This window comes from Pelmatolapia mariae, linkage group LG10_11 (genome assembly GCF_036321145.2).
Source record: "Pelmatolapia mariae isolate MD_Pm_ZW linkage group LG10_11, Pm_UMD_F_2, whole genome shotgun sequence".
Taxonomy (NCBI): Eukaryota; Metazoa; Chordata; class Actinopteri; order Cichliformes; family Cichlidae; genus Pelmatolapia; species Pelmatolapia mariae.
Genome location: NC_086236.1, coordinates 16,445,001 through 16,454,212, shown reverse-complemented (window position 1 = coordinate 16,454,212; position 9,212 = coordinate 16,445,001).

Here is a 9,212-nt window from a genome sequence, read left to right as displayed (position 1 = left end):
GTGGGGCGGGCGAGGCTGCTGTGGAGCCGCTAGCTCCTTTATCTGCTCTTTCCCCTACTCCTCCTGTAACCTCTTCTTCTGTGGCTCCTCCTATTCCTACGGTGGGGACGTCAGCTGAGGAGCTCCAGCTGATGCTCCGCATTAAGGAGGTGGAGTTGAGTAATCGCAAGTTGGAGGTGGAGGCGATGCACCTTCGGGTGAGAGCGCTAGAGCTAGAACGCCAGCCTCCGCCGCGTAGCCCTACCCCTGCGCCACCCGCACCTGGTCTCACCCAGGCTCCCCATCAAGATTTTGATGTGGGTAAGCACATTAAATTGGGGCCACCCTTTAGTGAGTCTGAGGTGGATTCGTTCTTTGCTGCTTTTGAGCGTGTTGCTACTGCGTTGAAATGGCCGGAGGAGGTCTGGGCCTTGCTGCTGCAATGTCGGCTGGTGGGTAGGGCTCAGGAGGTGTGTGCTAGTCTCTCGGCAGCTGACAGTTTGGATTATGATGTTGTTAAGGCTACTGTGTTGCGTGCTTTTGAGTTGGTGCCGGAAGCGTACCGTCAGAAATTTCGGCAGTGTGAGAGAGGGGCTAACCAGACTTATGTGGAGTTCGCGCGTGAGAAAGGTCTGCTTTTTGATAAGTGGTGTCAGGCTAGCAAGGTTAAGGAGTTTGCACAGTTGAGGGAATTGATGCTGTTGGAGGACTTTAAGGGGTGCCTGCCAGAGCAGGTTGTTGTCTATTTACACGAACAGAAAGCTGACTCCCTTGCAAAGGCAGCAGTCCTGGCGGATGAGTTTGCCTTGACTCACAAGAGTGGTTTTTCGCCTCCGCCGCGTCGGGGCCCTAGGGTTTTGCCTGGGGTGGGAGGGGCACGATCTCCCCCGCTTTCACGGCGTAGTCCTACAGTGGTGGGTGGGGACCGCGGGTGTTTCTATTGTCATGAGCTCGGTCACCTCATTGCTTTTTGTCCAGTGTTAAGGACAAAGGAGGTATCGCAGACTAAGACCACATCTGGGGTGGGGCCGGTACAGTGTTGTTCTACTGTGGACCGCCCTGGGCCAGTGCCAGATGGGGTTTTTCCGGTGGCGATAGATGAGGTGTTCAGACCTTTTGTCTCTGTGGGTTCTTTGTCACTGTCTGGTGATGCAGCGGACCAGGTTCCAATCACCATATTAAGGGATACGGGGGCAAAGCATTCTGTAGCGCGGCGTGGAATTGTGCCTTTCTCTCAGCAGTCGTATTGTGGCTCTGATTTGTTGGTGTGGGGAATTAAGATGAGTATTTTGCGCATGCCGCTTCATACTGTTACCTTGACCTCGCCCTTTGTATCGGGCATAGTGCGGGTGGGGGTGCAAGATCTGCTGCCAATTGAAGGCATTGCTCTTATTCTGGGAAACGACTTGGCTGGGGGAAAGGTGTTTCCGGCCACTCCTGAAGTCACTGAATGTCCTACTCCGGATATTTTGTGTCATACCTCTTCTGGACTTGGCGACTCCACAGTTTTCCCAGCATGTGTGGTTACACGTGCTCAGGCTCGTCTCCTCAGTGACGTGGTGGACATATCTGAGACGTTCTTGGATGGTTCTGACTCACATAATAGCCCTTCCCCGGAGGTAGACGATGAGAAATCTAAGGTTTTTAGTGTAGTATCAGAGGACTTGTGTTTGGCGGTGAACAGGGAGCAGCTCGTTGAGGCTCAACAGTCTGATGATACTTTGTCTGCCTGCCGATCTGCTGCCTTGCAGCAGGTGGCTGTACCTGGTCCTGCGTCCTACCAATTTGACCACGGGGTTCTGTTGCGCAAGTGGACTCCGGTGTCTGGGTTAGAGGGTGATGTGGTCACTCAGGTTGTGGTGCCGACGGAGTACCGACCCCAGGTTTTGAGTCTTGCCCATGAGCGTCATCTGTCGGGCCACTTAGGGATTAGAAAGACGTATGACAGAGTGCTCCGCTATTTTTTTTGGCCAGGGCTTAAATCTGATGTGGCTCATTATTGTCGGTCCTGTCATGTTTGTCAGGTGTCTGGCAAGCCTAATCAGGTCATCCCTCCTGCCCCTTTACATCCTATCCCTGCAATAGGTGAGCCCTTCGAACATGTCATAGTGGACTGTGTAGGGCCCTTGCCGAAGACCAAGGCAGGTTACCAGTATGTACTTACCATAATGTGTGCGGCTACACGGTTTCCAGAAGCTATTCCCCTGCGATCGCTCAGGGCAAAGGCCGTTGTGAAAGCACTAGTTCAGTTTTTTTCTACATTTGGGTTACCGAAATACATTCAAACCGACCAGGGATCTAATTTCCTGTCTAGGGTTTTTGCTCAAGTTATGTCTGAACTGTCTGTTAAGCACCGGGTGTCTAGTGCTTATCACCCAGAAACTCAGGGGGCATTGGAGCGATTCCACCAGACTCTAAAGGCCATGTTGCGGAAGTACTGTGTTGAAACTGATGCAGAATGGGATGTGGGCCTGCCATTGTTGCTGTTTGCCATTCGAGAAGCCACACAAGAGTCCCTGGGTTTTAGCCCGGCAGAGTTGGTTTTTGGACACACTGTGCGTGGACCCTTACGTCTGCTCCAGGAGAGGTGGCTTGCAGACCAGCCGAGACCTGCGCACAATGTACTTGATTATGTGAGTTCGTTTAGGGAGAGGTTGCACGCTGCGTGTGAGTTGGCACGTAGCTCGCTTTCTAATGCCCAGAGTAATATGAAGGAGCAGTATGATAGGAAAACCCTCAAGCGTACCTTTCTGCCTGGTGAGCATGTTTTGGTTTTCCTACCAGTCGTGGGTTCATGTCTTCAAGCTCGCTTCAGTGGTCCTTATGAGGTTGAGCGCCAAATCAGTGACACAGATTATCTGATTAAAACCCCAGATAGGCGGAAAAAGTCCCGGGTCTGTCACATCAACATGTTAAAGAAATATGTGGTTCGTGAAAAGAGTCATACCGACATGGGCTCCCCTGTTGTGACAGTGGGATCACCCTCCTACCAACCTGAGGTGGATGGGTTGCATGAGCACCAGGGACCAAGTTCTGGGGCACGCTTAGAGAATTCTAAAATCCTGGAGGATCTTAAGGCTCATTTGTTTTACTTGGATGAGCCCCTCAAGCAGGACATATATAGTCTGATTTGTGGCCATACCATGCTTTTTAGTGACAAACCGACTCAAACCACCGTGCTTGAGCATGATATAGATGTTGGTGACCACAGGCCCATTAAGCAGCATGCCTACCGGGTCAACCCAGTGAAGCGGGCTGTTATGAAGAAGGAGGTGGAATACTTGCTGAAGAATGGTTTTGCGGTCCCTAGTTTCAGCCCCTGGAGTTCACCTACCCTTTTGGTGCCTAAATCTGACCAAACTCCACGCTTCTGTAATGATTACAGCAAAGTAAATGCCGTCACTAAACCAGACTCTTTTCCGCTCCCACGTATGGATGACTGCGTAGATAGGGTGGGTTCAGCCAGATTTGTCACAAAGCTGGATCTTTTGAAAGGTTATTGGCAGGTGCCCCTTTCACAATGGGCGGCTGAGATCTCTGCTTTTGTGACACCAGACCACTTCCTGCAATATACTGTGATGCCGTTTGGGTTAAGAAATGCTCCGGCCACGTTCCAAAGACTGATGAATACGGTGCTATTGGGTGTCCATGGCTGTGAGGTTTACTTAGATGATATTGTAGTTTATTCACCAACATGGCCAGAGCACATGGACACGCTGCGGGAAGTTTTTGCCCGGTTGAAGGATGCCTGTTTGACAGTGAATCTTGCCAAGTGCGAGTTCGGCAAAGCTGTGGTTACCTATCTGGGGAAACAGGTGGGACAGGGGCAGGTACGCCCTCTCACGGCCAAAGTCCAGGCCATTTTGGATTTCCCAGTACCAACAACACGGCGTCAACTTCGCCGTTTTCTGGGTATGTGTGGCTACTACCGTGGGTTCTGCAAAAATTTTGCCACAGTGGTTACTCCCTTGACTGCGTTGACAAGTCCGTCACACCTCTTTTTGTGGAACTCTGACTGTCAGGAAGCATTTGACTCAGCCAAAGCCCTGTTGTGCAGTGCCCCAGTGTTAGGTGCCCCTGATTTTACTCGCGCGTTCAAGTTAGAGGTGGATGCCAGTGCTTATGGTGCAGGTGCTGTACTTTTGCAGGAGGATGACCGGGGAATTGATCACCCAGTGTGCTACTTCTCAAAAAAGTTCAATAAGCATCAGATGAATTATAGTACAATTGAGAAGGAGACTCTAGCGTTACTTTTGGCCCTCCAACATTTTGAAGTGTATGTCAGTTCCAGCCCCGCACCAACTGTTGTTTATACTGACCACAATCCCCTGGTCTTCCTTTCTCGCATGCGAAATAACAACCAGCGCCTCATGCGATGGTCCTTGTTGCTGCAGGACTTTAATATTGACATTCATCATCTCCGAGGGGCTGATAATATTGTGGCCGATGCACTATCCCGAGTAGAGACCTAGATTCAGCATCTCTTAAAAGGTGGAGATGCTTGATTTTAGATAGGGGGGTGTTATGACCCAGGTCATTGTTGCCATGTGGTGCTGTTACTCACCACACCATGCGGGGGCATTGTGTGTACTCTGTGATGTCTGTGTTATGTAAGTTTCCAGGTGGAGGCTGATCATTGGTGGAAGAGGGAATGAGGCCAGCTACAAATTGGGACCTGACTGGGCCGGCAGCCCCTCCTCCTACTTCCTGTTTCCAGTGAGCTGTGCGTTCGGGGCCCTTCGTGCCGTGTGACAGAGCTAGGCTGCAGTAAAAACAGTGTAGAGAGTCGTTTATCTGGACATGGTAGCTGTAGGGGTGGGAAGCCATTTCTTTTACAACCTTTTTCTCCTGTTTCGGGTAGGGAGACAGGTTAGAGGTTTGTATTTTCTTTTGGGGTTGACTCACTATAGGTAAGTTAGTTCTGACTCATTTTCAGTGTGTTTTGTTTGTTGTTTTGGCCATGCCCACCCTGACGCTCGCTACCTGTCAAGTTAATAAAACGACTAGTCATTGTAAAGCTGTGGCTGTGTGAGTTACTTCTTTTTATTATTTTTCTTGTGTTGCACTCCAGCCCCCCCCCAGGCCGGTGTGTAACAGCATAGACACATTAGTTGTGCCGCTTCTTAATGACAGTATCTTAGCTAACAACCCCAACTATCAGATTCAACTTGTAATTGGCTAAAAATAACTTAACCTACTGGTGAGAGGGACGTTGGTAGCTTTCCACATTCCGACACTTCAAAAGCTTCAGGAGCCGCTCAGCGCAGCATCAGCACCACGGAAATACACGGATACATCCGTAGACTCGAGACACAATGCATTTTTGGGACTTTCAGGTGTATGGACCAATGTTTTATTTTCTGATCAAACCAGAAATCTTTAATGAGCAGCTGGATTTGTCTCGCATTAACTGTCGAAGCAGCTGGAATCCACAGCTGTGTGTGTTCATGGAGCTTGCATTTTCACCTGCTGGACATCACTACCTGACAAGTTTAACTGTCTTCAGAACATTGCAGAGGCCTTATTGACAGTATTTGGCTCTACATATCTGTGTGAGCAGATTTTTTCTCACATGAGCGTCCTCAGGTAGCCGTCTGAATGCTGGACACTGGGATACCTGTGTCTCTGAGTGGGAGACCAGAGATCACATTAACATGTGTGTCTCTGTATTAACAGACATGCCATATTGGCTTAGTTTATTTTTCTTATCATTGTTGTGAGGAGACCATAAATAGCATTTGCATTTTCTGTTGTACAGTTCATTTGCTGTTATGGAGTTCTTGTTATGGATAAAAAGTGTTGTTTTTTTTGGTTTCAAAATAGCTGATAACTATTTGCTGATAGCTGCCAACATCTGCAAATATAATTCTATAAAGTGGTTCTATATAGTGTGTAACTGTTAATATAGAGCGTTATTAAATTTATTGCTAATGCAATCATATGGCACACTGACTTCTGAGGAAATTTTAAATGGCACTCGCCATCAGAAAGGTTGCCTACCCCTGGCTTAGACAGTAGCTCAGAGAGTAGCTGGCTAGCATTTGAAGACCAGTCCATCACTTCCATTCAAACACAGCATATGCTGTCAACCAAAACAATTGCAAGGAGGTTTTGCCAACTGTTTGAGGAGTACTTGTTTAATAAACACATTATTTAGAGTACACTGAAGATGAAACTCACTTCTGTATAACATGTGAAACTTCCATTCACAAGGGGTTACAACAGGTAAGCCATTAGATAACCCAGTTGCTCGCATACTTTCTTTGGAGTATACCATTTCTTGCACAACCCCCAAGGGTTTTATGTCTACTTCCAAGGGGAAGGAGACTTCAAAGGAATCTTTCACATATCATGCAAGGTACCACTACACTTTGAGGCCATTATTAAAAGAAAACAAACAACCCTCAAATGTTATCAAATGAGTTTGTCTTAGTAAACGGAATGCAGCCTGATAACTTTAACGTAAGTTCTTTTCCAGTATATCATTAGGATCCAGTTTAACTTCCTTTTACTAAGGTTTTGAATCAGTTGCCTTCACTCAGCCGCATGTTCCAGGCAATGTAGTGGTGTGGTTTGGTGTGTTTTCATTTTCTCTACAATAGTCAACTTAATTTGTCAGTTAGCAATTTTTCCGTTTCAGGCCCCTATGAGGGTTTTCTATGAGTAAGCCCTCTATAGGTTGCCCATAGAAAACCCTTATGGAGACCCAAGTGTATCGTGTTCTAACCCACAGAGGAGGCAATAAGGGTTTTCTGTCATATATGAGGTGCCACATAATTCCCCCTTGGGGAGAATTCTGAAAAAAAGGATCAAAACAGAGATTCTTGGGTAAGTTCTTGTTTTTCCTTTGACTTGTGATTGGATTTATTGACCTTTTTTTAAATATATATATATTTCTGTCTGGAATGATGTGGTAAATTACCAGGGAAAAAATATGAATATCTGATTCTTCATGTTGCCCGTCAAATATTAATCTCATTTAAGTAGGGCTTAATTCATTTTTATTTTACTTTCTCTGTAAATGTCAAACTGCCCGAATGTCTACCCCCCGTCTACTAGATGTTGCTACAAGACTAGCAACTCTCAGTACGGTTTAATCAACAGCTACATCCATTAACAGTAGCTTCCTCTGAATGATTTATGGTTTGCTAGGTTTTACTTTTGTGACCTGGAAAATAGGCCCCACGGATCTGTTAATTTTAGGGCTAGCATAATTTATAAGAACCTTGAATTGATATTACTACTCATTCACTTTACTTTTAAAAAAGAACCCCCAAAAAAGGAATGTCCGTAAAATTAACTTTAATGGCAGAAAAGATATATTAATTAAGCAATTTTACCTGGAGCAAAACAAACAGCTCAACAAGATGATAACAATCAAAACATCTTAAAATGTATAAAAAAAATTATAATAATTAAAAATAATCAAGTCTAAATTGCTGCTAAATATCTACTACTGATCTTGATGTTGTTGTAGAAGAGAAGAGAGAGAACACCTCAGCAACAGATGGAGTCTCCTCCCTACCATGCAGGATGACACACATTCAAAGAGAGAGAACTCTGTACAATTCCCAAAACTTCCTCGGAGTTCCAGTCCAACATGGTGACAGTGAGCAGAGTAAATCCCAAAAATAGTCAATCCAATTTATAATCCACAGTGGTTTGAAAAAAGAAGGTTAAATTCTCTGGGTTTCTTGCAGAAAATCCTAACTGTGAATTCCAAGGTCTTCTAATTCTCCACTCGACCAACAAAAAACAACTTATTCCATCTGCATGTGATTTTTATACATGTTGTTCTCATCTCTGCTTCCCCTCTTTAACACCACCATCAGCCCACATGGCATTAACATTGTCCCAAAGTTAAGCCACACCCTCTTGTTCTCTGTCTATAACCTTTCAGACAGATTAACTAAAGAAAAGTTTAATCATTAATTTCAGTGGTTACATTTTCTCATACATATACTGTATTTCACTGTACATTTATATGCTGTAGCTCAGCCACACATGAATATGCTCTTCATCATGTCTCATTCAGTTTATATGCTGTTTTATTTCAACATGATTTCTCATTAGCTCAATCACATATAAACATACTTTTTCTCTTTATGACTCTGTTAATCACAATGTACTCAATATGACTTCTTTCCTAATCATACATGGTGAAATCAGCCATTCTCACATTTCTTTGTCTTTTACAATCTTACACACTCACTCACAAAGACAGAGCCAAGGATGCACTATAGTTATAACAATGCTCCCACACTCTAGGTGAAAAAGCAAGGCATCAAAATTATTTCATTATTCAAACAACATATTCTTACTCATCATATTGATTAGATTTATTCTTGATTCTACTTTTAAGCAGTACCAAAAAAGAACCTTGAGAAGCCACTGTGCAATAAAGATCAGTCCTTCTGGGGTTACTTTGCTGATGGGGAGATCAACTGTGGACAACAAACACAAGCAATGACATTTAACATGATAATCCTTTATTGTGTGTTTATTAACAGCACATCACACTTTGTTTTGAATTGAATCAATTAATTATTGGGAATAATCATCTGAATGCGAGTCTGGTAGGTCCGATCAGCAGGTGGAGTGAAACACAAACACCAAGATTTTTCTTCAGTTTTATATTGAACAGAACTTCTTACTATTGATCATTTTCTATATTTAATATGACTTTTTTTGTTGTTTGCTTATGATTTGTTTTGAGACTCATTCTTACATCCTCAACCCTGCTGATGTTCACCCGCACCAGTTTGAATATTGAGCATACAGACTGACACAGGATGTAGTCATTACAGCTCTCCATCAGCTCTTATAAAACTAGATCAGGAAAACATCCAAATGAGAATGTTGTTTGTAGATTGGAGCTCAACTTTCAACAAACCTGTGCCTTACGAACTGGTTCAAAAACTGAACAATCCAGGCTCAGTCAATTCACTGTGCATTGGGATACTGGGTTTCCTGAGTAACAGGGCCCAAATTATCTGAATGAGAGATCATATATACAGTGGGATGCAAAAGTTTGGGCAACCTTGTTAATAGTCATTATTTTCCTGTATAAATCGTTGGTCGTTACAATAAAAAAAAAAATGTCAGTTAAATATATCATATAGGAGACACACACAGTGATATTTGAGAAGTGAAATGAAGTTTATTGGATTTACAAAAAGTCTGCAATAATTGTTTAAACAAAGTCAGGCAGGTGCATACATTTTGGCACCACA